At 28.9% G+C, this 7,776-nt stretch overlaps 1 pseudogene; it reads right to left on the bottom strand.

Moving 5' to 3' along the window:
• Positions 1-507: 507 nt before the first annotated feature.
• LOC111302593 (putative sulfate transporter 3.5) lies at positions 508-4,709 on the bottom strand (annotated as a pseudogene).
• Positions 4,710-7,776: the final 3,067 nt, after the last annotated feature.

Below are 7,776 nucleotides of genomic sequence, written 5' to 3'. Positions count from 1 at the left end.
TATTAGGTCCCAGGCACCAGATCATGGATCCACCAAGGAGAACAACCCCAAATATCAAAAGTATTTAGATTGCTATGAATCACAAATTCAACCATCTACCAACCAAAAATAAATAGATGATGCGATGGGATGCATGAAAATATCGATTTTCTTGATATCGGTTGCATGATTGAACATGTGAAAACATTAGTAACTCCCCAATGCAGCTTCATGAATAAATTTAGCCTTTGGAACATAATTTCTAGGAAAAAATCTCATTATATGATAGAGAAAACTTTCTCATGAAATTGCCACTCAATCTTCTATCCAGATGAAGCAACAAAAATCATCAATATTGACATCATTTGCAGTATGCTAAAATTATAAAGTTTATATTTGGAAGTAGGAGGGTGACAAGGTATAGTTTAAGCTTTTTAGCTCAACACCTAATTCAATATGAGAAATAAATATTATAGAAGCAAAACAAGCTTCCTAATCCAACTTTCAAATACCGATTATTGTTGCTAATTGAACTAAACACCGAAGATTCATACATATATTTATAAAGCCAGCATCTTTTAAGGAACAGCTAAGTCGATTTAGGATTCTTCCCATGCTGTCTCAGTATTAAGTGAAGCTCGACATCCTTGGATTGCATCTTCGATAGACAAGTAAAATGATTTCTTTCCAATGGAATCTGTGAATTTGGCTAACGTTATTTTCTCCAAAACTTCAATCCTGGGGTTTACTATTGCCAACAGCAAAAGATGATTAAACATATTTTTAATTTCTTTTAAGACTCTAACCTTCAATGGAAATGGAACATGTATGTCTATGTTTACCTTGATACGCTTTGCATCCAGAATTCTACGTATTTCAACGAATGTTTCAATGCCTGTCATGTCAATGGATGAAACTCCTGCAAACCGCCATTGTCTAATGTATCAGTCAAAATTGATAAATAATAATGGATGATGGTTACTTTGATAAACATGGATAGGATGGTCACTGATGCATGAACTTTTTATGTTTTCTCTTGAAAAAAGAATCAAAATCAAAATCTAGTGGCTAGAGGTTATTTAATGCAGTTATTTGTAGAAAAAATAATTACCTGACAAATCTAGCAAAAGATGCTCAACAACATCACTTCTAGAATCTGAAATACCCTGTTCTTCCTGAATGTACCTCAAAATCCTGCTCAAAATTCAACCAAAAGAAATTAGAAATTACAATGATTAATGACCATATTTTTCCTGGGTACAAATTACTTTTATCTTCCAATTTTTTAATGTTTTTCCATGATGATACCTTTCTCTTATATAGGTGCAGTTCCAAAATAAATAGGGGAACCAAGTTGAAGAATTAGGATTCCTTCTGTTGCTGTTGAGCCAGGGTAGTGTTCTGTGTCACGATATAAACTTGAGTCTGGAATTTTACCAAGCTTACAGGTTGCAGGCATTGCCACATATAAAAGTGCTCTGCGTAAAGCAAGTCCCACCCTAAATAGTAATAGAAAATATTTCTGTTAAAAAAGCTGAAACAGAAATATTATCCATTTCAATTCTTCATCTGATAGTATTTCTTGTAGAAATCCTTACAGAAATCATGAGGCCGACATCCACGCTTATGAAACTGACACCAAGGAAGGCAGCCATGCAGATGCAAAAATCGAATTTGTCGACTTTACAGAGGTGAAACATCTCCCCCTAGTTGATTAGTCCGAGCATTGCAGACATGATAATGGCGGAAAGAGCTACCAGAGGAGTGTAACTGAAGAGAGGAGCCAAGAACAGGAGTATTAACATCATACATAATCCCATTACGATATTCGACTTTGCTGTCCTGCATCCAGCATTGAAATTCACAGCTGTTTTTGAGAATGGCCTTGTAGATCAAACATCAAACAAAAATCAGAATATCCTAAAATTCCTTCATAAATTGGTTTAAAAGAAGACTAAAAAAACCTTGAATTATTGAAGCATTATACAAATACTTGTTGTCAAGTAACACGAAGTGAATGATCCGATAATGTTCATGAAGCCAAAGGCTATCATTTCCTTGTTCCCATCAGTTTGTTCATTTTTAATAGTGGCAAAGCTTCTTCCTATTGCTATCCCTTCCTGGAAGTTTCATTTTGAAGGAGATGATTCAATTGTACGAATTTCACAGCTTCATTAACTAAAGGAGTTCTATAAAAATGATAAATTGTTAGTAACATAAAAGAAAAAGAAAGTTGGGATTGTTACGGCCTATGCAATAAGCCCTGTGACAAGACCGGCCTGCACAGTTGCTGGAAGATAACGTCTATCAAAGTTCAAATATTGAATTGAGAAAGGATTTAATCCCTTCTTCAAGTCACCCACCTGAAACCAACAAAAAAAAAAAAGATTGTCAATAAGATCAAGCTCAAGTGATAAACCATAGTGTCCTGTCCTTGCAAACTGCTAAAAAAAAAAGAAACTAAAACAAATAGAAATTAAAAATTGAAAATCAAATAGAACAACGAATTAAAAATGAACTCACAATGTCGATTCCATGTTTCTGTGCATTGCCAAAAAATGAAAAAAGACCACCAACAGCAACAACACCATTGGAGATATAGCAGCTACCCAAAATAGATTTGGTCTTCTTTTACTCTTAAATACAGGGTAAAAAGATATAATATTAAAATCATAGTGGAGGACTAGAAATTCCTTTTTTTTTTTACAACTTGATATTAACAACAGTTGAACTCATTGGAATTAAATATCAACAAGAATTGAACTCATTAGAATTAAAAATATAGCATTCTACCAACAGCTGTTAGCAAAGGATTAAGAGTTCTTTTTATTGCTTTCATATTTATTTGTTCATATTATAAAGATTAGCCATGATTTATATAGAGTAATTTGTTAATTTTTTCTTCTTTTTTTTTTCGACACATTATTTATTTATTTAATTATGTATTGACAACTTATTTAATTAGTTACAAAGATTTTTTTTTTCTTATCAAATGAAGTTAAAATTTTTTAAGAAAACATTTGATTAAAACAACTGTTCTAACATGAAATCATCTTCTTTTCAGTACGAACTTTGAGGATAGTGATTATAACTAAGGATAAAAAGAAAAACTTGCTTTTTTTTGCTTATAAATTTGTGTGTATAATCTTTAGCTAAATATTAACGCTGAAATTGCTTTCTATTACAGTTTTCATTAGTGCTGAACCTTATAATACTACTACATTTTTGTTAAAAAGAGTTTTACTTATTTATTCATATATAAGTGAATTTAATGAAAAATATTTAAACCTTTATATATATCTTAATTAATTTTCTTAAAGAAACTTGAGTTATAAAAAGAATTATATTGTTATAGTATTAAAAAATTTTATTTTTGCTGTTGTGGGATTCACAACATTTTTTGTGAGAGAAAGCTCACCAGCTATCGAGTGAGTTGGAGGAAACAAAGGAAAACTACACCAGCAACAACACTTTGCCATCTCCGCTGCGGAAACAAAACTTTTATGATCATATTTCATTGAATTAATAATATAATAAGCCATTTCAAGATCTTTAATTTTTTCATGCTATAAATAAAGAGTAGATTCAATAGATTCCTTTTTTATAGAAGGAAAAAAACATTAAAAATGAATGAAAAGAAAAAACAAATAAAAAAAAATCCATCAAACAAAACCTAAATTTTATTTCATAAACCTCACTTCTATAGCTGAAAACTGCACGTAGAACCGAAACCACATCAGTATGATTTATAAAACGTTTTAAACCAAGTATGCCTTCCAATTGTTGCAGGCAAATGATTATAGCAGTCCCCTCCATGAAGGCAGTGATGGTAGAATGTGATAAGAAATCAACCAAAATTCCAAGCCTAAAAAAATATAAAATAAAAACAAATTATGAAATAAAAAATAATTATTGAAAGATGTAAATATATGTCACTAACCTCAGAAAGCCTAAAGCAGTCTGAAAAATTCCGGTGAAGAAAGTAACAGTGAAAACTAAGTGTAGACACAATGTGGGATCATCTTTTGGTGATACTTTAGCTCCAATCGTTTCAGCTATGAGCAATGAGCTTGCTGCCACTGTTCCCACGGCAAGGTGCTTTGAACTCCCAAAAATTGCATACACAAAAGGCGGAACAAAGCTTGAATCTACGTAAGTGACAGGGTTAGACTTAATTTAAATATATTAAATTATAAAAATAAATAAATAATAGTAATAAAAAAATTTAAACTTCCATAACCAATGTAGACTGTTTGGACTTTATCTAAAACATATAAAACTTTTTTGGAGCTATACAGTTTACATAGCACCAACTCTAAATTCTGCTAACATATAAATATTGATCGATCCACCACATTTTCAGAGAAATGAAAATAACCCCGAAAAATTATATTACTAATACTCTACTTTTAAAAGGAGCTAACTAGCTTACGAAGGCCGATGACTGGAGGAAGATCACCAAGTTTGGCATAGCTGATTCCTTACGGGATTGCAAGGGTGGTAATGGTGATACCAGCAAGAAAATCATATCCAAAAAAATGTAGATTGTATCTGGGTAACCATTCAAATAATGGGATAAAGTATTGGATTATTTTCTTAATTTTTATACAAATTCTGTCATTATTGAACTTATTAAACGGATCATCAGGTAAAAAGGTTTCTTTGTAATCAGATTTAAAGACAGTAAAAAAACCTCTCGACACAGCGAAATTCACTGTTTGTTTCACCATGACTACAAGTAAGACTATAAGCAAGAAATGAATTTGTGAGAGAAAGGGAAAGGGTGGAATGAATTAATAAGAGAAAAGGGTGGATCAGGATGGATTATTGAAAAAAAGAGTTGTGTTGGCATTCATTTATATGGAAGTTACAACTAGTACCACACAAATAAATTTGACAAAGCTGAGACAATAACACAAATAAATTTGATAAAGCTTGAATAAAGTCGAGAGCAACGTGGTTTTTTTTATAAAAAGGAGAATCCGTGAAATTTGGTATAATTGTGTTAATTATATATTAATCAAAAGGCAACACAACTTAAAGTTGTCACATAAATATAATTCTGCTTACAACTTAAATCAGTTTAAGACTGCTATCAAAATTGGTGCATTGATAAGAGAATTAATTTATTATATTATAATTTTTTAGATTTTTAATTTTTTTAATATAAAAAAAGTGTTTAAAAATAAAGGAATGAGTTATGAGATTTGAATTTCAAATCTATTTAATATCTTGCGATTATAAATTTTAAACTTTTTTATTTTTGATAAATAAGTTTAGAAGGAGATAACTCTTTTCAATCTTTTAAACCATATCCCTTATATTTTGACTCTGTTTATTATATTATAATCTTTTCGATTTTTAATTTTTTTAATACAAAAAAAGTGTTTAAAGATAAAGATATAAGTTATAAGATTTGAATTTCAAACTCATTTTTAATATTTTTTAATTATAAAATTTAAACTTCTTATTTTTGATAAATAAGATTAGAAGGTGCTAACTATTTTCAATCTTTTAAACCATATCTCTTATATCTAGAAACTCAAATTGAAGATGTCAAGTTGAAATTATATCTTATTTTAAGATATTTCTTTTAGGATAATGAAAAATGCTAATTATGAAAATTAACAATAAGAAAAAAATAAACTATTAATTAATTAAGAACTTTCTTTTTTTAATAATTTATACATTTTTCTTGTATTTTATTAGTTATCTTCTATATTAATTTTCAATATGTTCTATCTTTAATTTGTTAATTTATTGCATCTAATTTTGATATGTGATAAAAACAATTAATGTACAATTATTGTTTAAAAAATTCTTAACCATATATCTTTTTTTTTTCTTAAACTATTTTTTGTCTCCATCTAATTATTTCTTATATAATGTGATCTAATTGTGTTTAAATGGTTCTATGATCAATTAATTATTTTAATCTTCAAATATATAAATTGAACATCAAATTTTATAAAAATAATCCACTTTTTTTTTCTCAAAACCGTTAAAATATATATAACAAAATTTTAGTCGTCCAACATAATAAAATGAAAGAAATAAAATTTGAAACAAAAAGAAAAAGATCACAAGCAATTTATGATCTTAACGTCTTGGAAATGAAAAGTACCATACATTTTATGTCCAAATATGCATGTATTTCTCGCTCAGCTCAATAACAATTGCATGTATTTCTTTTTCTAAGAGTTGAATAAATATCTCTTTTTTCAAATTAAAAAAAATCGCATCATCTATCATCTATCATCGTGCATCTATGTTTAGTAAAGAATAATTAAGAAATGCATAATTTCTTATTTTTTTCAAAAGATCAGTGGTTGCCATGCATCAAATTCCTTGTATAAGGAGGAGTCTTTCCTATTCCATGATTTAATGTGTTCATTCAATTAGATTTAACAATTCGTATTATCATGTTGTGTTTTGTGTTAAACACAATTTCAAATATGATATAAATAATCTTCATACGAACACAATATGATTTTAGGTTAGTCATGATTTAAAATGAGTAATTATTTTTTTTTACAAATAAAAAAAAATTGGCACATAATTTATTTATTTAATTATGTATTGACAACTTATTTAATTAGTTACAAACTTTTTTTTTTATTAAATGAAGTTTAAAATCTTTAAAAAGGCATTTGATTAAAACAATTGTTCTAACATGAAGTCTTCTTTTCATTATGAATTTTGAGGAAAGTAATTATGGCTAGGAATAAAAAGAAAAGTGCATAATCTTTAGATAAATATTAACGCTGGAATTGCTTTCAGTGCTGAATATAATACTTTGTTAAGGAAATTATGAGAAAACCAGGCATCGAGTGAGTTGGAGGAAACAAAGGAAAATTACAACAGCAACAACACTTTGCCATCTCCATTGCGGAAACAAGAATTTTATGATCACATTTCATTGAATTTATAATATAATAAGCCATTTCAAGATCTTTAGTTTTCTCATTAAGCAATGCTATAAATAAATAGTAGATTCAATAGATTCCGTTATTATAGAAGAAAAAAAAAATAAAAAATGAATGAAAAACAAAAAGCAAATAAAAAAAATCCACCAAACAAAACCTAAATTTTCTTTCACAAACCTCACTTGTATAACTGAAAACTGCACGCACGTAGAACCGAAACCACATCAGTATGATTTGTGAAACGTTTTAAACTAAGTATGCCTTTCAATTGTTGCAGCCAAATGATTCTAGCAGTCACTCCGGTAAAACCAGTGATTGTAAAATGTGATAAAAAATCAACCAAAAACTCCCAACCTAAACAAAAAATATGAAATCAGAAATAATTATTGAAAGATGTAAATAAATATCACCGACCTTAGAAAGCCTAACGAAGTCTGTAAAATTCCGGTGAAGAAAGCAGTGAAGAAAGTAGCAGTTAAAACTAAGGGTAGATTCAATGTGGGATACTTTAGCCCCAATCGTTTCAGGTATGAGCAATGTGCTTGCTGCCACTGTTTGAACTCCCAAAAATGGCATGCAAAAAGGCGGTACAAAGCTTGAATCTGATAAGTGACAGGGTCAAAATTTTTACGACTTGATTAAAATAATATTAAATTATAAAAATAATAATAATAATAATTAAAACTTCCATATGCAAACAAATCAATGCTATTTTCATTATCAAATAAATTTGACTAATGTAGGCTGGTTGGACTTTAATCTAAAACATATATAAATTCGTAACTTTTTTGGAGCTCTACAGTTTGGATAGCACCGAGTCTTGATCAATCCAAGGAAATGAAATAACCCCAAAAAATTATATTACTAATTC

This window comes from Durio zibethinus, chromosome 13, assembly GCF_047325235.1.
Source record: "Durio zibethinus cultivar Kanyao isolate XHJ-2024 chromosome 13, ASM4732523v1, whole genome shotgun sequence".
Lineage (NCBI taxonomy): Eukaryota > Viridiplantae > Streptophyta > Magnoliopsida > Malvales > Malvaceae > Durio > Durio zibethinus.
Note: the sequence above shows the minus strand (reverse complement) of the source record. Positions and strands in the feature narration are given on the sequence as shown.